Source organism: Dermacentor variabilis, chromosome 10, assembly GCF_050947875.1.
Source record: "Dermacentor variabilis isolate Ectoservices chromosome 10, ASM5094787v1, whole genome shotgun sequence".
NCBI classification, from domain to species: Eukaryota; Metazoa; Arthropoda; class Arachnida; order Ixodida; family Ixodidae; genus Dermacentor; species Dermacentor variabilis.
The window spans coordinates 53,086,726-53,111,917 of NC_134577.1; the positions used below are offsets into that span (position 1 = coordinate 53,086,726).

The window sequence follows — 25,192 nt, forward strand, 5'->3', positions numbered from 1 at the left end:
TTATATCTGACACCAAACAGCCTAATGATGTTGACATTTAACAGGCTTCAAATAGCCGTAGAGTGTTGAAATGTCATTAATAAGGAAGGTAATGAGGTGCTTTTCTTCTGGGACAAATGATGCAACTGTGAGCTGATATTTGGCGAGACAGATCTACACATATTCCTCATAACGTTTGCAGATTTACGACATAATTTTTTCTCTTTAGGAGAAACACAGGGGCTTCTGCAGCGTCTAGCTGTGTGTTTCGGACATATAAAAATACGAAATCCAATAGCACAAACGACAATAAAACATACATCAATCAATCAGGGGGCTTTCTTTAAGGACCATATAAATACACGTATATATAGCTCTCGCGAAGCATCGTTAAACCACTGACGGAAGAGGAATGTTATACCATTTAATTTTGTAAGTAAATTGGTATATTTATTTTACAGGAACAATATTGTTAGCGGTATTATTCTAACTACTTACTGTTTTTTTGTGGCAGTCTCGCTATAGATTGCGCCTGCTGACCACAAGGACGCGGGTGTGATTCGTCGCAACGGTGGCCGAGAATAGCGGCTGCATGCAATAACATGTGCATACTTGGACCTAGGTGCAAGCTAAGCCATCTTAACTGGTAAAACCTTATCAAAAGTTCTGCACTACAGTATACATCAAAGCCCATTGTGGTGTTTAGGAAGGTAAACTAATATGTACAATTATCCAATTGAGGTAATTATTCAAACAGGGGCGCTGTACGGTAAAGCTATTCCAAATTTTTCTCTTCCAGTTCTGCAATTGGCGCTCCACAATTGGTCAAGAAGTATTCGGGCCACCCCCACTTCAACTATCTGTCACGCAACGTTACGAAAGCTGTGATAACTCCCTGTGCGATATTGTGTAAGCACACTGATTATGCATGATTAGATCAAACGAAAGAACAATCATTATTTCTGATTCGACACCTTTCTCGAAATTTGCTTTCTGCTATTGGTGAAACAATTTCCGGCTGCAACAACTTCACCTGTTTGCCACGCGACGTCACAGAACCGACAAAAACTCACCATTCAACATTACCTGTACATGCAAAGACGCATTACTATGCCGAAAATAACTGAATTTTTTTTCTGAATAGCCGGAGATATATAAACGGGGAATAAGCCGTTTCGAAAATAATAGAAGATGGTTTCCCGCTGATTGCTCTGGTGCTGTCTAATCGGAGCTGCCGGGAAGCATAGATTTATATGCGTATAATAGAAATTTTTGCGCGGCAGCATAACGTTATCGAGCCCTTTCGGCACGTGTACGACATCACTCTGTCGACACTTCTTAGCTGAGGATCCGTTGAACCGCAGACGCTAGCACGACCGTCTTCATCTGGTTATGTAATTTCACTGTCCTGGTTCGGCCCCATCGTAACCCTCTCCACTTAAACGTGCTCCGCGCTTCTTGTCAGCAAATTCCCTAAGAAAATCTGCTCAATGCAGGCAACGCTATTGGCTTTGAAAAAACAAAAAGTTACCTTCGAGGAGCTTGGTTGATTGGGTTTTTCAAACCACGCGGCGGGTTACAGCCCGATGCTTGCGTCGGCGGTAACATAAATTTGAGTTCAGCAGGTTCGAATAAAAACAGATTCGATACTTTTACGTTATAGCGACTCAGAAAAACCGTAATGTAACCAAAATTGCCTTGTCTGCTTCTTTTCTAACGAAAAAAGAAAGACTTCAAACTTATACGAGCATATGAATTTATATATTACACTTAATTCTGGTTACGCTTGCAAATTCAACTTTTAAGGAGGGATTCTTTTGGATCTATAATAAATAGAGAGGATACCTGATCAAGTTCTTGGTTCGTATGCTTAATAAAGCCTAGACGTGAGACCACGAAGTAAATCATTTGTAATCCTAATACTTTGTCATTGTTGGCTGTGGGAGCACTGAGTAGCGGACACAGAAACTCTTCACCGACACAAAGGTCATTGGACTCCTCGGAAAGTAACGCTGACATCTGCCATTTTTTTTTTCGAAAATAAATATGGACGTACGGACAAGCAGCTTGTTCTGAACTCCTACTTTAGTTACTTTAGGTTTAATGTATTGAGGAATGAAAGTGAAGACCGAAGGTTCTCATTCACATACCAAAAAAATATACACATACGGTGGAAATGAACCTGCAACAGTAGGTATGCGAATCATGAAGCATGAGGCCGGTGGGTCAAGCGCACCTGCAAATTGTGTTCTATATCAACTTTGTATTCTCCTCGCTACAGCCTTCGCGGCACGTGCGTCGACATTTTTATGAGACAGAAAAAAGAACAGGCGAGAAAACATCACCGCTATTTGACAGAAGCATGCGGACAATGAATAGTGAAGAAATTGTTGTGAATTCTATTCTGCAGCCTGTGGTATTCCAATATGTGTGTTGTCCGTTTCACTACCGACAAAACTTAAAATACATAGCTTATTACGTTATCAGAATTAAGTGCAAGAATGTAAGCTAATTCATGTATATTTTCTATTAAAATAGAACTTATTTTGACGATAATAAATACAGCACCATAGCGGACGGAGGACGAAACTAAAAAAATTGCAGGCTTATCAAGGTTAAGCCCAGTGGATGCGAAGCATCCACTGGGCTTAACCTTAGCGTATCCTTAGCGTTTCGAGGCACCTTGACCGCATACACGCCCGGCGCAAAGACGCTGGCGCGGTTGCGGGCACAGAGACTGACGCGACGGCGGGCGCGCGCCGCTTCATCCCTGGCGTGACGTCACATATCACGTGATGCAGCGATGGTGGCGCCGCCGCCGCGTCGCGCGCACGGCACGAACCGAAGCGTGGAGGCCTCCGCCGGGCGACGTCCGACGGTGCGATATGAGGCCCCATCTGCAGCCGGTGTGACGTCATCAGGTGACGTCACATCATGTGATCTCACTTCAGGGTCAATGGTGGCCACCGCCGGGAGGCGACCGACGGCGCGACATGAGACCCCATCTGCAGCCGGTGTGACGTCATCACGTGACGTCATGTCACGTGACCTACTTGAAGGTCACTTGAAGGTCAATGGTGGCCACCGCCGGGAGGCGACCGACGGCGCGATATGAGGCCCCATCTGCAGCTTGTGTGACCTCATCACGTGACGTCATGTTACGTGACCCCACTTCAGGGTCAACTGTTGTTAACCTATATGTGTCCCACCCCTTATGTAATACCCTCACATGAGGGTCTTTAAGGAAATAAAGTGAAGTGAAGTGAAGTGAAATGGTGGCCACCGCCGGGCGTCGCGCGAAGGCCCGAAACCTACGTTAATATGCTTCGCATAAAAAACGAATGAACGCAAGCGTTCACCTTTTCTTTCTGTCCTCCGTCCACAGTTGCCCAGTGTTTATAATGGATTACCAACTAATCCAGTCAAATACATTGTTTTTATCGCCTGCAATACAGAAACAAAAGACTTTGGATGCCAGTTATCTGTAGTTTTAAAACAGTGATCAACATTCAGTAAAATAGGCTATTAGAACTTATGGGTGCCAGAAGTTATCGACCCCCTACCTCACTAGCGGCTACGTGGTACTGCTGATGAACCAATTGGCGCATGATTCCCGAATGCGGCGGCCCCATTTTAAACAGGGCGAAATGCTTAAGCCAAGCAGTGTGGTGACGTCCTGAATGGAATTTAAAGAAGGAAACTAAAGATTTCCATATCAGTGTCCCTGGAATCCTGCTGACAACACTTTGCCAAAAGCCAGCACTTAATCGCACCAGCAAAAACATTAATATTTAGTATAGCCATCGAGATACCCGGTACTCCCTCTCAGTTTTGTCAAATACCCTTAGAAGTTCGGCTCTTTAATAGCATTCAACTGACAAGCAAACGACGAAAAATAAACATGTCAGCTAGACTTCATTGGACACCAGGACATGCTAGTTACGCATCTCTTGGCAGGCTGCTCTTCGCACTCTTGTGTGTATGGAAGTGTACATAGAGTGCACACCATATGCGCAAGCAAGATATCTTGACAGAAAAAAAAAAACGACGTACGTATTTGAATGTTTCCCATTTCAAACCTATGCACACTATTGAGAAGCTCCTGCTTGGCTTGTTTGACATCCGCTTCTTGTTGCATCTGAGTCACTACTTTCTTGTATTGCAGCCACTTACTTGCTGTTAATGCTATTCTTTTCGTCGCCTACACTGCCAGTTGGCATGGTGGATATTGGTTTTGTCGTAGGCTATGGTCCATTAAATGCAGTTTCACCTTTTTAAGCTTCACCTAATAGGGCGGAGCGTGGTAGCGCCAATGTTGCCAGATCTAATAACGAGTTTGTAAAGAAGGCACCAGTCAGTTTGCCCAGTATTGTATAATGTCCAATGAGCGGTGCGGTGAAAGACGGGGACTTTATCCGCCACATTGAGATTCTACCGGCCTTTCCAAATAGCCGCTCTCACCATTTCTGCAATATAAAAAATGTTACTAGCAAAGACGATAACAAAGCGCACATAACGGTAGTGGCAACGCAATTACTGCCCATCTAGACGGTGTGGCATACCTAGGCTGACATGAAATTAGAGAAAATTCAATTGTTAGAATACTGAGCAAGCTTTTCGTGACATACACGTTTTGGGTGATTTATGCAGATATGCCCCGAGATTGCAATGCTCTGTTTCTATGTTAGCCGCTCATGCAACACTTCTTACTTGTTATCCTTGAAATGTCGACTGCATTGCCCCTGTGTTGAATCAATATAGCGACGCAATGCATTGGCCTCGTGAAAACTAGTTACGTATGATGCGCGCGTGTTTGTTTTTTCGCGTTTCTCTTAGAATACTCGGCGCCATCTAGTGCCGCCGCCACCAAGCCTGCGCATGGCCTTCGAAATGCATGGCTCGATGGTGTGTGTGAGCGGTGACAAATGCGTCATGCTGAAACTCGGCTCCACTATCACTTTTCTTTATGGACACTCTGCCGTTTAGTGGCATCGGCGACAAGTCCGCGCATGGACTCCGAGATGAGATGCGTGGCGCGCCGGTGCCTTCGAAGGCTTAGGATTGTTCCCTCGCTTGCCAGACACTCAGTGACACATACTCTGCGGACCAAGTTGGCCAGTGGTTTATTGAAGAGTGGTACATAACCAGTCTGCTATGCTGCACTTCGCTAAAGCGTTGACGTGAAAAGCGTTAATTGAGAAGCTGCACATACCCAGTGCATTTGTGGTGAAGATTAGTAATGTGTGGGTTTCCCGTCCTGGCGCTTCGTGGGATTGATTCCGCTCAGCATCACATAAATTTAAGGGACCTTTTTCGCCATTGTAGAGCGGTACATTGCCAGTGGCCCATACCTAGGTACCCAAGTTGGCATCAGTAACGTTCTTTGAAGACCAGCACAGACCAAAGGGCACTTACCCAGATCCCTAAGTCGCTGTCAAAATAGTTTCTTGAAACAGTCGTCTCCACCAGCCTCGCATCTACAGTGACCCACGTAAACATGACAAGAATTTGCTGAAGAACGGCACGTATGCACACTTTTTTTCTTGCAGCAGTAACAGCATCGAATGTACGCCTGTTAAACGGCTCCTGCTTCTCATTCCAGATTTGCCGTCCACAAAAGTACGAAAATCGTATCAGCATCGCTGGTGAACTGGCCTACAATAAAGGTGACGAGCGATTGAAGAGGGCAATTGTGCAAAGTCGGATCGTTCTCGTTCAGACGGCGCTGGACACCGGGACCTCATCACCGACGTACAGCCTATGATTACAGCACTGCTCCGGAGACACATCATTTAGGCAGCAGTGACAGCATCGACTGTACATCTGCTAAACGGTTCCTGCTTCACGTTGCAGGTTAGCATACTTTACTTTTGACTATTTAAACCTCTTTTGAAGTTCTGCTGTGACTGCTGCCACAGTGTACCACAATGTGTTCTGTAGTGTTCACCCCGTTCTGTAAAAGTTTTCAAGTGTGCCTAGTTAACCATAGATATGGCTTCTGGTAAGACCGACGCTCTGTCGGATATTGATAAGGCCTTGGTTTAAAAGGCGCCAGCTAGCATTAAAGAGGAATCAAAGATGCTTGTTGAGATTATCTCTAAATTTGTTAAAGCAATCGGCGACCCAAAAAAAGAGATGAACAAGATTGAGGCGACGAATAACTCAATGAAAGCTGAACTCACTTCTATCAGTCAATCAGTCGGGAGCATGAACGAACACTTTGAAGAATACTGCAAAGAAATAAAAAGCCTTCGACTTGAGCTTACCGAAGTGAAAAACCAGGGCCTTGAGCGCAAGAAACAGAACCTAAAGGTAAACCAAGAGATGCAGAAAACGGAAAAGCAGTTTATTGAGTTAACGCAGTACAGTAGGCGCAATCACTTTCAATTAAGAGGTATACCAAAGACTGAGAACGAGGATGTCCTCGGAACAGTCGCAAAAGTCGCATCTTTCTTGTGCGTCCAGCTTTCTGTTGGTGACATTGACGCTGGTCACCGCGTCCCATCGAAGGGCAATGTGTCTCCACATGTAATTTTAATGTTCCCATCCAGATCAGTTCGTGAAGAATTGTTGAAGGCAGCTAAAAAGAAGCGGCTGAATACAGCCATGCTGGGTTTTCAGATAGCGATCCAGTGTACATAAACGAACTCTTGTGACCCGAAAACAAAATCGTGCTTGAAAAAGCCATTAAGGAAAAGCGTGAGAAAGGATGGAAATATGCATGGGTTACTGAAGAAAATATACTAATGCTGAAATCCGAGTACTTAGAGTAGTGCACCTAACACGTGAAGAAGACACAGCGGAAATGGCTTAAATATATTTTCTAATGGTCCACCTGGTTCCTTAACAATGGCTTACTCAATCAATGAGGTCACCAATCTTTGTAGAGCAAAATCTACACCAGTTTTTCATTGCAGCGTCCGTAGTATTAATAAAAATGTAGACTTGCTTTCTTTGTTTTTGTCGCTACATGCGCGTTCGCTCAGTACCATGCAACAACCGAGACGTGGCTGCGAAAAAGGGAAATAATCTGTCTCCCAGGATACAGAACAGAATCAAGCGCTCGCGACTCACGTTCAGGCTGGGGTGGCGTTGCGTTGTTCGCAAAAGATAATGTCATGTGTTGTAAAGTTGTAGCGGCCACATATAGTTGCAATGACATTGAATTCATTTTCATTCGGATGTAGTATCACAACATCATTGGTGCAGTTTATCGCCCCCCCCCCCCGCCCGAGCAGTAGCCTCGTAGGATTTTTCGATGAGCTGGAATCAATTTTCTGTGCTGTGTCAAAGCACCAACATGAACCAGTGATTATAGCCGACGACATGAACACAAACAAGTGCAACATGAATACCCGTGAATATAGCTATTTGTTGCAATCTTACAATACTCTTAATATAACTACATCACCGACACGTATAACTAAGGAATCATGGTATTTAATTAACGACGCATTAACAAATCTAGACAAGGGGGTTACCGGAGGCGTTTGCCCAGAGCCAATCTCTGATCATCTACCTATCTTTGCCGCTTTAGATTCTCCAACTAGTACCAAGCAAATCAGAAACAGCATTGTAATGAAAATAGATTACAATGTATTACGAAAGCAATTATTTGCAATTATTACAGTGAAGTATACAAGGAAATATCGATATTCAAATGACTAACCTAATTACATACCTCGATGTTGCTGTAGAAAGCGGTAATCGCAAGGCCTCGAAAGGCCGACATGATAAACCATGTGCGCTTGGATGACTGAGCAGATACTTCAAACAGTTGAGACCAAAGGATACTGGCATGGCAAATGACGCCAGAACAAAAATAACTTATACTACTCACAGCAATCCAAAGTACAGCGGAATAAATCTGTCGCTTTGATTCGATCGCGCAAAAGGGCGTATTATGCTCACCTAATTATACAGACCACTGGTAAGAAGAGGATGCTGGCGGAAATTATAAACGAAATCAGAGCAAAACAACGTAAGCTAACTGTGATTTTCTAACCCACCGATGAAGATGTAGACAATTTAAACACATATTTCGCATGTATAGGTCCGTCCCGGCTGCTATTGTTTAGTGACTCAGAAAATATAACTATCTTGCAGAGTCCCGTAACTAACACTTTTGTTATGTATAACATTGAACTTGAAGACGTGACATCGACAGTCAGTAAGATGTCAATGTCTAAAGCCTCCGAACTCTATAGTATTTCTATTCGAATGATAAAAGAAAACATAAGTATATTAGGACCAGTATTGTGCCACTTGTTTATTCACTCTGTGAACTGCTCTATACATCCGTCTCAGCTCAAGATTGCTCAGGTGGTCCCTACCTTCAAAGATGGAGACCGAAATAACCCTTGTAATTAGAGGCCAATATACGTGCTCAGTAACAATAACAATATATTTGAAAAAATTCTAACCCATCGGTACCACAAGTTTATTGATGAGTACAAGGTTATGTTACTGAAGTACTAAAGCGCCAAACAGATGACACAAGAAGAGACACGGATCAGCGCTTACTAACAACTGATCTTTTATTGTCAGAGACACACAATATATACGCAAATTTGGCAGCGCAACTCACACGTTGTCGATAATTACATGGTAACCAGGCAAAAGGCGATAAAACGATTGTAAAAATGACGTTCCCGACAATGAGACGTAGTGTATGGGGCTGAAGGACCATAAGTGATAATGGTTACGCGAAACACCGCCGTAAGGAAATACCCCATTAAAAACTAAAATATTAAGATTTTTAACCAAGCGCAGGCGGCGCAGCAACATGCTCAGTTCTAAGGGCTTCTAACAAGGACATTTCACTTTTATACAGAATTTCTTATGGTTCGCTGACGCATTCCAGGCCCTTCTTTCAATGTGGAAGGCTTTCTTCAGCTCATGGGCAACGCTGTCTCGACTTCTGTCCCTTACAATGGTATCTCTTAGGCGAGGCTTGCACCCGCACTCGTTGCAATGGACGGACATATTGGAACCAGTTCCTTTTTCCGGTCAGCGTTCATGTTCTTTCAGCCTTTCATATAAACATTGCCACGTTTGTCCAATCTAAACACTTTTGCATGAGACAGGAATTCGATAAACTACCCCTTCTTTGCAACTGACAAGTGGATCGGTATGCTGGGTTCCACAGGTCACGCGTTCTGTTTTTTGGTTGTTAACGCGAGCGCACAATGTTGAAAGTTATGAAGGGGCTGAGAAAACAACCGCGACTTTGAATTTACTCGCGACATTTCTCAGATTGTGGCTACACGGTGATATTAAGGTATGACTACGGGTCTTAATCTCCTGGTTTGTTTTTGCGTGTTATTTCTTGCTTTACATTTTATCTTCTGCAGCAGGCACTCTACTACTGAGGTTAAAGCTGTCTGTGGGAATGCCGCCTCTTTTAGCCTTTCAATCTGCAGTCGGAAGCTGCTCCGTATACCATGCTTACATGATTTCCTGGCAGCCGATTCCAATGCCGCTGTGGCTATCACTCTTTTTACGGTCTTACAGTGGGCTGACTCATAAGACAAGCTTGCTTACTTAAGTAACATGCACCAACTAGCCCCACAAAAAGTTCTGCTTGAACATGGTTATGTGCCCACAACAACGTGGTTTTCGTCCAAATCATTCAACTTCGTCAGCAGTGTTAACGCTAACTCAAATAATTTATGTAGCTTTGCAAAATAATATGCATGTGTGTGTCATACTCATGGACCCAAAAAAGCCTTCGATACAGCTGATCACAAAATACTTCTACATAAACTACATCATTATGGTTTTCGGGGTAGCTCACTGAATCTTCTTACTGGCTACGAGTGCAAGTGCATGAACGAGTGCAAGTAGTCAGAATGAACAATGTTACATCATCACCTTAGAATATGCGCACTGGAGTCCCTCAAGGATCAGTCCTTGGGCAACCTTAATTTCATAGTATATTAACGACGTCCCACTTATTTTAGGGAAAAGTGAAATTATATACGCCGACGACACTTGTAGTAACAGCCGGTAACACATGTGATCTGGAAACTAAAGCAAACGAAGAGTCGAAAAAAGCAAGTGAATAACTTTTTATGAACAAACTTACGATTAACGTTAATAAGCGTGATTATGTGGTATTTCAAACGCGTAACAATACCTTGCCTGCTAGATCATCAGAATTACAAATAAACGATTTGCCAATACACGAAGTCAGCTCATTTCAGTATCTTGGCGAGATTTTCGATAGCAATCTGCACTGGCAAGAATAAGTAAGCGGAGTTTGCAAAAAGGTCGCGTCAAGATGCTACGCACGCTCACAAGCACATCATCATCCGTATTCATATCACATACTGCAACGAATGAGGGGGTGCCACACAGAAAACTTATCTTGAACCTGCACGCAAACTTCAGAAACGCGTCCTGAGAATAATTACCTATTCATGATGCGATGCCCCAAGACTTTCTTTGTTTAACAGAATGAATGTCTTGCCGTATGGTAAAATAGACAAATTAAAATTTCTACGCGTGTTTTCCATATTGTTAAACACAATATGGGTTTTCATGTTTCTATATTTTACACATCTTATCATGCGACAAGAAATAATACGTACGGAAATTTGAATCTTCCTCCAACTAAGAATATTTACGGAGAATTTTTGTTACACGTTTCAGGGTATAAAATTAGGAATAAACTACCAGCAACGTGCTTAAAAAATACTTTCTTAGCCTGAATAATATTTTGCCAGGTGAGCGATCACGATGTCATTTTTTTAGTTGCTCGCTGAAACCTGATAGAAATATCATTTAACTAGTGTTTCCATGTTGAAATTACCTGTGTATATTTGGACCCTAATACTTATTCAGGAACTTGCGTGCAATCCTCCTAAGTAGTGTTTTATATGTTTACTTAGAAATATTTAATACTATAACATGCTTTTCACTATTTCGTATTTTCTTTTGGACGCTCGTGCAATTTAATGCTGTACGACAAATATGTGTACGTATGTGATGTATCGTACTTGCTTTGCACTTGTAATTGTTATTTGTTTTTCATTGGACCCGCTACCAGCCTGTAGCTATGGGTCCAACCAGTTTTAGTACTTCTATATGTTATACGTCTGCAAATAAAGGAATGGATTGAATGGTCACTTACTCAGTGATCCATGTTGGTCTGAGGTTAGCTTAGAACAGTGCTCCCGCCGGAAAACAGCCAGATGGGCTTTCCATTCGGCCAGACTACCCAGTGACCCATTTAGCCGGAATATGGCTATATACTAACATATATAGATGTAAGCATAAAAAGTTACAAGCATACATAGCTACACACACACATATATATATATATATATATATATATATATATATATATATATATAGCTACTAGGGATGGTCGAATAATTTTTTATTCGGTTATCATGATTATACTTTCATCATTTTAACCTTTAATTGATTAATCGACTTTTATGTAGTGTTTTCTATAGATTAATTGATTTATCGAAGTTTTGCGGGGTCATTGAAAAAGGTTATAACAAAGATATATATAAGGTTGTAAGGTCCTATTTTAAGGTTTCAGAGGTGGAACCAAGTTAGAAATACGAGTGTATAAAGTTAATAACGAATATTCTTTCGTTTGTTAAGGACTAAATAGAATTAGTACTTGAGGCCTTTGAAAAGATAAACAATATGTGTTATAAAATGGCACTTAGAGCCGGCTTAAACGAGACACATGGCACTATAGTCAATCCCTATAGAATACACTTAAACAATAAATAAGAAAAATAGCAAGAGTGAAGCGTGAAGTCCAACTACAATATGAAAGAAATTGCAATATGCACGGGGTGTACTGGCTTAGAATTTTAAGCCACCAACTCTTTTCTATAGAACGAATGAATGTCAATTCGCTAGGATGTTTGGATGAAACCGACACTTTCTTTGAATGACCATACAATCAGTCTTATTCTCATGAGACTGAAATAATCAGAAAATAAGAATGGGTTGGGGTGCGTTTGGCAGGCATTCTCAGATCATGAACAGAAGGTTGCCGTTATCCCTCAAGAGAAAAGTGTATAACAGCTGTGTCTTACCAGTACTCACGTACGGGGCAGAAGCCTGGAGGCTTACTAAAAGGATTCTACTTAAATTGAGGACGACGAAACGAGCTACGGAAAAAAGAATGATGGGTGTAACGTTAAGGCATAAGAAAAGAACAGATTGGTTGACGGAACAAACGCGATATAATGACATCTTGTTGAAATTAAGAAAAAGAAATGGGGGGGGGGGGGCATGGGCAGGACTTTTAATGAGGAGGGAAGATAACCGATGGTCATTAAGGGTTACGGACTGGATTCCAAGGGAAGGGAAGGGAAGCGTAGCAGTGGATGGCAGAAAGTTGGGTGGGCGGATGATATTACGAAGTTTCCAGGAAGAATATGGCCACAATTAGTACATAACAGGGGTATTTGGAGAAGTATGGGAGAGGCCTTTGCACTGCAGTGGGCGTAACTAGGATGATGATGATGATGATGATGATGATGATGATGATGATGCGAGAATAGACGCTCGGAAGCTATAGATTTAGTGGAATCGACATGGACTCTATCGCAATGTCAAATCCATGTGTCAAACCAGTGCGAATGCTGTAGCAAGGTTTGGGTACGGGCTTGTAGGTATTCCATGGTATCAATCGTCCCTTACAGCGCATACATAGACGAGGGACAAAAAGGACGACGAAGACAAGCGCTGTCTTCGTCGTCTTTTTGTCCCTCGTCTATGTGTGCGCTGTAAGGGAGGATTGATACCAGCGAATGCTGTGCCACGTCTTTAGTAGACCGGGAGTGACACGACCATTGACGACTGGATTCCCATAGCATGCCTTTAATTGCGGGGGTTTTCGGGGCTCCTGCTTCGGGCGGTGTGGTGGCGTGAGCGGTGCGGGGGAAGAGATGGCAAGCGCTCGGCCCGGTATCATTCGGGACATGGAGAAAAATTTACCTACTTCGACAGTAAGTGTTGAATTTGGCGATATATTTCCCAATAACGCTAAGCTCCTACTTATTCGATACCTAAGAGGTTTATTAGATGACCACCTTGAAAACCTCCAAGTAAATGCAGTAATAGCCACGGATACTTCTGTCAGTGAGGAGAAGGCCGGAGTGGGCATTTTTTCGACATCATTAAATTGGTCTTTCTCTCTTCGACTACCCGACTTTACGCCAATATTTCAAGCAGAGTTATTGGCAATCATCCTAGCTCTACGCAAACTTCCCACATCTATTTCTTCAGCCGTAATCTTAACCGACTCCTTGTCTGTTTGCTCCGCTTTATCTGTGCCCAATTCAAGTATCATTCTCCGAGAATTTCATTCATTGGTTTCCCAACATTTACGCCTCATCCACCTGGTATGGGTGCCAGGGCACGTGGTGCTCACTTTAAACGAGTCAGCAGAGGCACTAGCAGCGGCATCTCTTAATGGTCCAGTACTGAGGATCCTAAAACCTTCGGCATACGTCACTTCTGCAAGATTTAAAAAATTTTCCGTTCAAGAAGAACATGCCAAATCATGTGTATTAGATAACGCCGATTTTCAGCACCTTAGATTTCCTTGACACAGCGGATGGTGTGCGACACGAAAATTTGAAGTTTCACTTACGCGTCTGCGTTGCCGAATACCACGGCTTAATTTCTATTCCCATAGGTCTGGTTTGGCACCTTCTCCTAAATATTTTTACTGCAATGAACCCGAAACTATCGATCATTTTTTTATTGAATGTCGTAGCTTCAACGTGCATAGAAAACGACTTCTAGAAGGTCCCTTCCGCCAACTTGGATTAGCCATTGCGCTACCTATCATTCTGTCTCTGGGGGCGTCGGCACTAGGACACTGTAATACGAACGTATGTGATGCCATATATAATATTATAATGGAAACAAGGAGACTTCCATGCTAATTTTACTGTTTTATTTTCCAAAACAAGAAACCAAAAATATTAACTTCTAATGTTAAGAAACTATAGCATGAAAATTATTATTAACAATTAGAATTAATTTAATATCACATTTTCAGTAAGAAAAAATCCTATTTAGCTATTTATTCTTTTTCAACCCACTGCCGCCCGATTCATGGCCGATCCCCCGTAGTGGGTTGTGCTATAACTACAGGCACCAAACCAAACCAAATCAAACAGTCGACACTCGCTCTAACACGTCCGCATTAGTACTGATCGTGCATCGCAATTCTAATACCATATAAATATTTTCGTGGCACCCCTGTCACACTCACGAAAATGACTCATCGAACTTGTCTAATCGATTAAGCCGATTGACTGAAAGGCAGACTTCGATGAAAATTAATCGTTTTGCGTATTAATAATTTACCCGATTATTCGCTCATCGGTATTACCAACCCTAATAGCTAGCCTCCGAAAAGTGCGTGAAGTACCCTAAGAAGGCTAACGCAATAATAATCCTGCGATTTCTGTCTATAGATTGACTATTGCGTTGGGGCATGGCACGTCATTAACTAATCAGTCGTGAGGAATTACAAATATTGAGACACGATTAATAATACAGCGTGAGTGTTGCCATAAATACGTTGTACTCGCAATAGCAACACTATATATAAACGCTTCGCTTTCAATTCTTATATATCATCTGACACATCACCTTGTTAACTTCCTGTTCTGTCTCATGTTTACAGAGCCTGAGGCTTTGTTCCAGAAAAAAATTAGTGATGTATACTATAAATTGTGTAAAAATATTAAGCATGTTGGCCCTTTTCTTAGGGGCAACATCGCACACTGAAGAAGACCAGAATGTGAAAGGTAATAAGACTGTTCCTCTTTTTGTATCCACGGCAACAAAGTTAACTGGGACTGCCAATGTTGATTATAATATGATAGTCCAATCGTATAATGAGATTACACAATGCTACGGTTCGAGACATCTATGATGGCGTCTGAAGTAGCTATAAAAAATTACTGCCGGAGAGTACGAATGCCTGAAAACTTCGTTAATTAAATTATGGGGTTTTACGTGCCAGCATGACGACCTGATTATGAGGCACACCGTAGTGGGGGACTCCGGAAATGTGGACCACCTGGAGTTATTAAGCATGCACCTAAACCTAAGTAGACGGGTGTTCTCGCATTTCGCCCCCATCGAAATGCGGTCGCCGGGACCGGGATTTGGTACTGCGACCTCGTGCTTAGCAGCCCAACACCATAGCCACTGAGCAACCACGGCGGGTGCGAATTCCCGAAAACCTCTATTTGACTCTCTTATTCCACTGAACCCACCTATACTCGGAAAGAATGTGATAATGGCAAAGTATGAATGAATGAAATGACTCTCCCTTGAAGCGCAGTGGTGGCATGTGGCACCAAGTGGGCGCGAGCGCTACTTTTCAATTGATGTAGTCATTATGTGCCTTTGACACGCCAGGCCGATTTTGAGCGTATGCGTAATCAGGTCCTGTCGGCGCACTTTGGCATTGGTGTCAGGGCGTGATGCGCAAGCAGCTCCTCTTTATCATAATAAATCCGGGGATAGCGGTTTTAAAACGTAGTCCCTTCTTCAGCGCAGGGGCAGCGCGGTGATCTAGTGAAGGTGAAGTCCCCTGTACTATAGAGCATGTCGTAGCAGGGCTGCTTCTACAAAAGAAAAAAGATCATTGACTTATGAAGCCCACTATGCATATTCAGAATATGTGCAATGTGTCCACTATCGAGGTCACATGATCTCGTCAATCCGATATTTATGCTGGCCTTATCAGGTTGGTACTACAGCCACCTGCATTTATTCTGTGTGTTGGGCGGTTGAAATACCGTATATAAGCGGACACTTAAAAGAGCCCCACTGCAATTTCTGAATGGTAAGCCGATAGGCTAGCTAAATAGGCACAACTTAGGCAAAAGCACCAAGGGCACCAGGGATGCAGGCACAGCGTGCATATTTCTATATTTTGAATAGACTGTTCTTACGTGACCGGCTATTCTGGCAGCCCTTATATTACGACCACTTTTCTATTGAGCATTTGACATCCCAATTCTGAAAACTAAGTTGTACTATGTAAACTACCTGCCTACGGTCGTCACCTCGTGCATTGGCGAGATAATACAGCCAGTGGAACGCATTCTAAGAGTGTATATCAAAGATGAGGCTAGCGCTACTGCATCTTCCTTACAACGTGGCGTGCAATTAGATAATGCATTTCGCACCATTACCAGTTGCAAAATCACGTGAAATCACATGAAATCACATGAATAGAAGTCGTCACATCTAATTAGCTAGTGATGCATACTGAATAACACAAAATTAAGCGAAGTTGTGGACACAATTTCAGCGAAAGTTGGCGAAATTGGCCAAGGGGGGGGGGGTGCAAGTAACGCCCCTTTTGTCAGTGACTACATAAACGTAGGCACTAATTTGATGCAGGTATAGTGTTCCATTTGCATCAATGCTACATAATATACGGCAGCCGTAACAGCTGACAGTGCACTTTATCAGCTCTATTGTGAGACAGGGTGGAGCATACTTTCCCTTGCAATATTCCTTTATCAAGACATTTCAGGATTCAAGTTAAGCCATTGGCTCTATTAGTGGGTGGTCCTCCACATTACAGTGATGTATCTGTTTTTTTTTTATGTACGGCGGAGCTTCTTTATATGTTTCATACAGGGACGTTTGAGCTGAAAATCGCGAAAAAAAAAAGGAAATCAAATTGTTGCTTTGCCAAATTTTTTCTGTCAAACGTCTCGAACAAAGCAAGCGCCGACAACTTGGATTAGCAGCACCAAGCTAAGCTCATCCTATGATACATAGAAAATCACCCGTGCTTGAAGTTGTGCGAGGCACTTTGTCAGTGCTAGATGAATAGCGGCAAAGGTTCGAGGAAACACGTTCTTTCGCGTTCTAAGGCACAGAACGTGATTTATAATATTGTAATTTCACAGTGTACTGCTCTTGAGAAGAAGAGCGTTCGAAGGATAGCGGTGTAAATTTTCAGTCAGCTCCTACATGTTGTATTAGGCGTGCATGAATTATGCGGTGCAGGACCAGTGGGAGTAATTGAATTTATGTTAAATAGAGAGTCTGATAGTTATACGTTGTTCGTATACTCCTAGTTTTTTAAGAATGATGGCCAAGTTATGAAGCCATTAGTTATGCGTATACTTTTAAAGCTACAACTACAAAATCCTTCCTTCTTTCATATTTATATAACTGCAAATTGTTAAAATGAATTACGCCTTCTTGCCTTAACACTAACTAGTACCCATTGAGTGCCATCGGGTATTTCTTCATTCTTACGCAATCCTCCGGAAATGGTATATGCCACTGAGGCAGAAGAATTGCAAAATGCTTGAATGTATTTGTCTACTTGCAAACGTGTACATGGGCGCTATAACGTAAAACTATTCCAAACGTTTCTATTCCAATTTTTCAATCAGCCCTACGCGATTGGTTAAAAACGTTTTTCGACCACCCCCACTTCGCCTGGCTGTCACGAGGCGTCACGAAAACCGGGATAGTTTCCCATCTGATATTACGTGTGCACTCTGATTATGCATGATTTGACCCAACCAAAGCAATATTGTTATTTCTGATTCGACGCCTTTTCGCCATTAGCCCTCGGCTATTGGTCAAAGTGTTTCGGGCTGCACCCACCTCACCTCCCTGGCACGCAACGTCACAAAACCACAAAAGCTCACCGCGTCGAAGTGACGTGTACGCATTAAAAATACATTAATATGCCGAACAAAACTGAGTTTTCTTCTGAATAGCCGTAGGCTGCCGCGTTCAGAAAGGAATGAAAGATGGCTGCCGCTGATCACTCAGGCGCTGGCTACTCGCACCTACCGAAAGCATGGGTTTATTTGCGTATAATAAAACTTGTTGTATGGCCGCGAAACGTTTTCGAGTACTTTCGACACGTTTACAACCTCGTTCTGCCAACTCTTATTTGCTGAGGATCCGTCTTAGCGGCATTCTTAACCTTCCGTTGCATGCCGCCGCGATTTTCGACCAGGCACCGCGAGACGCCGGGCCCACCCTATTAGTCCTGTTATCGATTTTCAGTGCAGTGGCTCGGCCCCATAGAGTCCCTCTCCACTTGAGCATGATCCTTGCCTCTTGTCAGCCAATTAGATAAGACAAGCCGCTCAGCCTAGGCAATGTTATTCGTTTTTGAAGCAAACAAAAGTGACCTCCTATGAACAAGGAGAGCATTTGATTGGTCTGTTCACACAACCCTGCGGGTGACCGCCGGATGTTTGCGTCGGTGGTTACGCAAATTTGACGTCAGGAGATTCGAATAAAAACATTTTGTAATAGTTTTACGTTATAGGGCCCCATGTCTAAAATTAAATACCTGTCGTCACTGCTCTATCTTCTACGAACATTAGAGTTCAGCATTGTCCTTGTGAACAAGTACATAAGTATAACCACTTTATTATATAAAACGTTTCATAGGATGAAAAATAAATATAACTCTATACATAACAGGTACTTGTCTATCATTTAGTTATTGACTTCACGAAAGTTGTGCTTCACACGAATTCTAAGAGCTGCGTTGGATTTGCATATTTTTTTATTTTTATACTATTTGTGAAGGCGTGTGTCCAGAAAAATTCAATTAAGTTTTATCGAAACAGCTATTCAAGCCCATCTGTAAAGGTTTATGTATTAAGACAAGCCCTTAATAATGAAGGATCGCTGCCGCCTCGCTTATGATGTGTTCAACTTCTAAAACAGAGTTCGTCTTATTTTTCAGAAACACATCACGTCTGTCAATCTGACGTATGCAAACAACGAGGTAAACTATATGTTCCACAGATCTTGGTTACTTCGATGTATCCTGAACATGTAAAGGTTGCGCTCGAATAAAGTTAGGGGAAGCGAACAGTATATATAAATTAGTCATAATTAACCTGACGGGGCACCTCTCACGTTATAAATAACCATTATAGATAAAAAAAATATATAGGTATATAAAGCCACGTAAGTTTGTTAGGTTTACTCAAATGTATTGAAAGTGAATAATAATGATATTTCTAATAAACCATCAGCATCTACTTAAAACAATGTAAACAAGAAAAAAACTAAATTATTACGCCTCACTTGTAGCGGGCTTAAACGACGTGCATTTAATTCCCTACTTATTGCGTACTTGAGAGGCCCCGAGAACGTTAGTGTTTGCAACGACATGAGAAATTTCAGAATCCGGGCGACGTACAACTACTCTGACTTTTGTGAACCGTATATATAGGGTTATTTTATGAAGCCCGTCAATTAATCCTAAAAATAAAAGCCTCAGTATAAAAATACGATTTTTTTAAGCACGACAATCGGAAACGGCGGGCGTTAGGAAGGAGGTTATGTGCTACAACCTCCTTACTGAATATAAAACCAACAAAATTCACAGACAATTACGATACTCCGTAATACGAAATTTGAGTGCAGCTCCATACGTGCTTTCATTTCGTGAAATAATGGCTGGCGCGGACGATCAGTCTCGCACGACATCGCGAAAGCCAGCTCGCGGGCAAAGGCCAGAATACATGGAGCGAACTATCACGACGAAGTTGGGGTGGCAGAAAATCTGCCGCGGCGCGACGCCGTATGTTCGTCGGGATGCGCTACATGGAGCGAAGACAGGCCGGCCGCCGCCGGCCAGTCGCTGCGTTGTTATCAGTGTGGCTAGACGAGGCAGATGCGCTGTCGTGAAACACTTGACAAAAAAAAAACTTTAACGACAATTATTATCGCTTTTGAATTACAGAACACTCTAAAAACGCGTAAAATTTTGTTTGGAAAGATTTCTAGTCTTTTTTATGTGTGTGAGACATTCATGTGCCGATGTAGTTTAAAGAAAGCGACGATGCTATGCGTTGTGGCAGTGGCAACACTGGGCGGGTAAACAACTTTCGGCTCCTCCAACTCCGCGGATCTGTTCTGTGGCTCAACGCGCCCGCGGCCGAAGCAAGCAGACCCGAAAGTAGCGCACGTGAGCTTGTCTAACCATGGCTGTTATTAACTTGTTAAATTCCAGTCGCGCCGCTTTGGATGCCATGAATACGAAAAGCGGGAGACCAGCGTGAACGATAGAGCGGGATCGGGATACACGGACAAGCGGGGAAGCCTAGCCGGAAGTCGGGGCGGATAGTGAGGCCTGATTGGCTCGCTTTGGGGCGCTGCTCGTTTGCCGCTTCCGGTATCGTCGCCGCCCGACGAACTTTTCTGCGCCAGCTGGACCGGCGGCGAACGACGTTTTCTCCGCCGCCGCGCGTCGCGCGTACGCCGCCGGGCGTCGAACGCCGACTATTCGTCGCATATTCGCTCCATGTATTCTGGCCTTAACGCGTGGCCGCGTATCACAGCAGCCGCCGCCGACAGACTTTCAAGCCGACGCGCTTTACTCTGCGGCCATGTCGTAGCCATCGTCGCCGCACTACCATTTACTTCTCACGCTTTCGCCATACCCTCTTCCTCCACCTTCCGCCTCGTGGTTCCGCCGCACTCTCCTCTCCGCTTTTCTCCTCGCGCCTCTTTGCTCTCGCCGTTTTTTTCATCACCCGCGGCGCGCCACGTTCACTGTAATGTTTCGCTGCGCTCGTTCGCTTGGTTACGCCACCGCCGCCAGTGCGGACGCCGACGCCGCCGTTGACACTCACCGCAGGAATGAGTACCTGAGGGCTGCGCTTTGAAAATTATCTACTTAATAAGTGCAGCTATGTGCCTCCTGCCAATGTGAAGCTTCTAGCTGCTGACGAGAAAATCTCATAAAAGTGTTCAGATCGAGTGAAATGTCATTCGCGTAGACCCTGCAGCGCAAGAAAATTTCTCACTTTTTTACCGGGAAACTGGAACTGGGTGCGTGAGGAACGAACGAAACCATTAGCACAAAAAAGTCAGCTGTTGACATATTTTGAGATTTCCCTGCCCCTTGCTTTTCCCGCTCGCAGCGCGCAGGAGAAAAACTTATCGCATGATTTAAAAACTTTTATGAGATATTGTCGTGAGAAGCTTCAAACCTAACATTGTAATAGCCGGATAACAGTGCTTATTACATATAATAATTAATTTATCTAACCTAATTGCAAAAACAATAATATACGTACACTGTTTTCAACCGTTCTTCTTTCTGCATAATCTGGTTTTCAAAACTACAACATTTCTATGTTGAACCTTCTACTTCCAGGATTTTCTTGGAAGTCTTCGAAAAAAAATAAAACGGACAGTGAACGCTTCTTGTAGGCTACTTAAGCGATAAGCTGTGCTTCATTATAAGTTATGGGACCATGGACTAACTGTTTTAAACGTGCATCTAACAAGACCCACGAGTTTTACAGAGATCTGTGGCTATACCACCTTATGATCAGAACACTTTAAAGCAAATTGAGAAGGCTGCATGCCACGCCAAGGCAACATTTGGAATTCACTTTTGTGGTGTATACACAGTCTACCATGCGGGTCTTTTGCAAAACTTGCGTGTGTGTTAAACCTTTTGCGCTTCTCAGACTGCATGACGAACACAGTGCTAGGTGTTAACACCCGGATTGTGGATATTGCGCGGCGAATGTGTGGACAGAGAAACTGCTTACGTTCCTTTTAGTAAGCCATCCTGGCTGCTTATAGTTCGCTTGCGTCCACGTGGTGACATGTGTTACAAATAACCTCAGACACTGTTTTCGCTGCGATCACGAAATAAAAATGTGTAAAACTATTGGAAGGGCAGTTACTTTTCACCATTCGAGCTCGATTTAATTCACACGCACGCATGCACACAAATATGCACGATTATATGCTGGGTGTTACTGCGAAGATTTTAACCATATATTTTAAATCTCTCGAGATAGAAATTCCTAATTCTTGAGGTAGATTCCTCACAGCGGGGTACAATTTTAGCCCGACAGATCAAAGTACATAAGTTACTGATTAAGAAAAATTCACTGATTAAGTTTTTAACCAGTAGTTCTATGGTACCTATCACAATTTACAAATTGTAGCCAGAAAGTTCGCAAGGCGGATGCAGTTGCAGGTCTGTTGAACAAACTAATTTTCCAGGACATTCACGTAGAAATGTGCAGCATACGTAACATACGAGAGTTCTTCATTCCATGAGGTCAGTACTCTTTTTCTACTGCTGTTAGTATGTTTATGTATTTATAATTACTGTCAAGCTGTTCGTATTACATTACATTGTATAACACTAGAGGTTAACGTGCAATGGTAAACAGTTAAAATGCCTTGTTAACTGTCGCATTTTTTCTATGCCTTGTATATTGGGGGCTCGGGCCCTTCTCAAGTCAATTGATTTTCACTTTTTGCTCGAGCATTCCCGAATTGTGAAGATGCAAATAAATTTCAACTTAAACTTCAACTTGCAGCGAATCCTTAACATGAGACCAGTTTCGAGATAATTCCAAGGTTTTGTGAAGAAATACATTGGGGGTCCAGTTACATTTGTGCTTCAATTCATACAGCGGCGTTTTGTTAAAAAAGTATGAGGAACGGCAGTGAATATTTACCGCAAGCTCGATGGCGCATATTTCAAAGATGATGCCACCCTCACATTTCCCTTCAAACTGGATATGTTTAGCAGTCTCAACGGCTAAAGTTTATATGTAGAACCTGCTGTTGGGGGAGTTGGTTGGGATCTAATGAATACATTGTAGCGCCAAAAAAAAGGAAAATAAAGACTTGGGAGGGAGAGTACGAAACGACAGATTGAGCGCTGGATCAGCGCTCAATCTTCATTTTTCTTTTTTTGACGCAACAATGTATTCATTAAAGTTTATAAATTGTAATGTGTGCATGCTGTATTGTAATGACGTAAAAACATATTTGGCGAATCTTTGTTAATTAGTCGACTAAAATTTCGATTTCTCGTGTAAGTAATCTCCCCCACTTCGAGGAAGCTAGCCGAAAAACAAAAAAATTGTACTTTCTGCCAAAGCCAATTTTTAAAAAAAATTCTTAATGTCTTCACAGAAACACCGTGTATAGCTGAAGACAAGGATGGTTAGCATCACCACCTTGAAATGCGTCCTCCAACTTATCTAAAACCTCGTAAGACTCCTTCAACGTAATGACTTTGAGATTTTCTATTTGACTCGCATATTCCACGGAAATTATTCAAAAACTAAGATAAGTTGTGTGGTTAGTGAAAAACATGAACCTCATTTCTGTGCACAAGTGGAACATGATATTTCGTACTGAGGACTAGAAACTTTACACGTGTTGTTGGAAATCATGGCTTATTAATAACTCGGAGTTTTGTACTGAACGAAGTAGAAGTAATGTTGCTATAGCACCACTGCCACAGACTTCGTCACCATAGTACCCATAGCTATCGCAGAAGGCCATTTTTCGGAAGTGGAAAAAATTTGCACAAGAATTAGTGCCGATAACCTTGGCACACTTCACTCACACGGCAGACTGCGAAACAAGTGCGCATTTAGCGATGCCGATTATGCCCTAGATTACGTAGCTAATTTAATGTTCAGGTGGAGGAATTTAACGTTGTTGAGATGTATCATGGTGGAAAATAGAAATATAGTATTGGTATTACACCAAGTTTTTCTACGAGGACATTGAGTAACCTTTAAAAACAGCTGTTCTGAAATAAAAGGATGGTTACTCGGGATACATGCCGTCAGTGGTTGCGACCACGAGGTTACGGGTGACACGTGGAAATTAGTGGATGATTAACAACAAGAATCATTATTATCGTTGTAACATTTAGTTTCAGCGGACTCATCGTAATTCGAAAATTCAAGCGAGCTCTCCTCGCAAGCCGTATCAACTTTTGGATCTGAAAAAAAAAAAAATTACCGCTCAACACCGGCACGACGTACTTCGGCTATGACAGCGCGCGAAGCCGAAACTGGGAGGCTGCGGCGAGCGTAAAACCGCGTCCCTCGAGGCGACGTTCTACTTACGTCACCCAGCCGCGGGCGCTGCGACAGCGAGAAGCACGGAGCCCCAGCACGCGGGCGGCCACCCGCTGCTGGGTGACGTTAGCAGAACGCTGCTTCGAGGGCGTGGCTTTGCGCAGTCTTTATCCTGCACAAAAATGTACATTCTTTATCCTGGGCAACAACTCACAAAAGAGTGTAAATACAGATGACTAATATTTCAAATGCGTAATAGCAGTATGCTTGTGAGCACATATCTCTATTTGATTTCATTCCAGCTGAGCTTATTAAAGAGTACATCAACGTTTCCGCCGATCCATGTGAGGATTTCTTTTCCTACACATGTGGTGGTTTTATCAAGAAACAACAAAATCAAAAACAACCCTACGATGCGTTTAGCAAGATCCGAGCTGAGTTCGTCGCGGATCTGGCTGGTGAGCATTGACTGGAATATATTTAAAGCGAAGCTTTCTTGCTGACTTCGAGGCACTTTCTTCGTACGTATCTGGCCTCTAACACCAAGCGCGTTTAAGGAATCGGTAGCACCATCTAGGAACTGTGCAGCGTAGAAGTAGTGTTACCGTTTCAAGTACACAGTTTCGCATAATAATTATCACAGAGATCCATGACGCTAGTGCGTACGGGAGCTGCAAGTAGGACCATTCAGCATGACGGTAACTGCCTGGGGTTCCGTAAGTAAGCTGTTGTCAGGCTCTTACGGGCTAGCTTTTACATTACTGGCATTGTCCACATTGATAAGCCCATGAAATATGTAACATATGGTGAAGGCACTGCCATACCTTTTTAGATCCACTACTTTTACCATTTTTTTCTGTCATCCAAAGCAGTTTCTCATTTGACTCAAAGATTGGAACATTTGATATTCATTAGCAATTACCATGCCTAAAACAGAATCCATGATTTCTAAACCAAAAAAATAAAACGTTCAAATAAGCGCTCAATCAGCGCTCAGAATTGGAAAAACCCCTGTAGAAATTATTCCACCTTCAAAGAGCCTTGGAGCTATTTTTGTACAAATTATCATGGAACCACTGCTTTAGCCTAATTACTAATCAACCGCCTTCAATTGTCACTGTTTTAACAAAAGAATGTTTATCCGTGCCCACTACAGTTAAACGGCTGATCAATAGCTGTTTTTTTTTTTACAGTTACAGTATACGGTCACTTTGTGTGGCGCGGCACGACAGTGTCGAATAGAAGTCGAGTGCCCTTACTAGGAAAGAAAGCCGTGCGCGCAACTGCTAATACGTCATACGACGCGCATACACACGTGCTTCTTCAGCCTTTGAACTTAAGCC

General features: G+C 42.8%; 1 long non-coding RNA gene across 3 annotated transcripts; it reads left to right on the top strand.

The window, feature by feature from the left end:
- The first annotated feature begins 307 nt into the window (after nucleotides 1-307).
- Nucleotides 308-24,302, top strand: LOC142559543 (uncharacterized). Of its 3 annotated transcripts, XR_012823150.1 has the most exons (6): nucleotides 500-689; nucleotides 779-888; nucleotides 5,582-5,832; nucleotides 14,657-14,780; nucleotides 18,728-18,769; nucleotides 24,152-24,302. It is a non-coding gene; the product is annotated as an uncharacterized LOC142559543 (long non-coding RNA). The 3 variants fall into 3 exon arrangements; XR_012823151.1 differs by lacking the exons at nucleotides 500-689; nucleotides 779-888 and adding an exon at nucleotides 308-411; XR_012823152.1 differs by lacking the exon at nucleotides 779-888 and having other exon boundaries at nucleotides 505-625.
- Nucleotides 24,303-25,192: the final 890 nt, after the last annotated feature.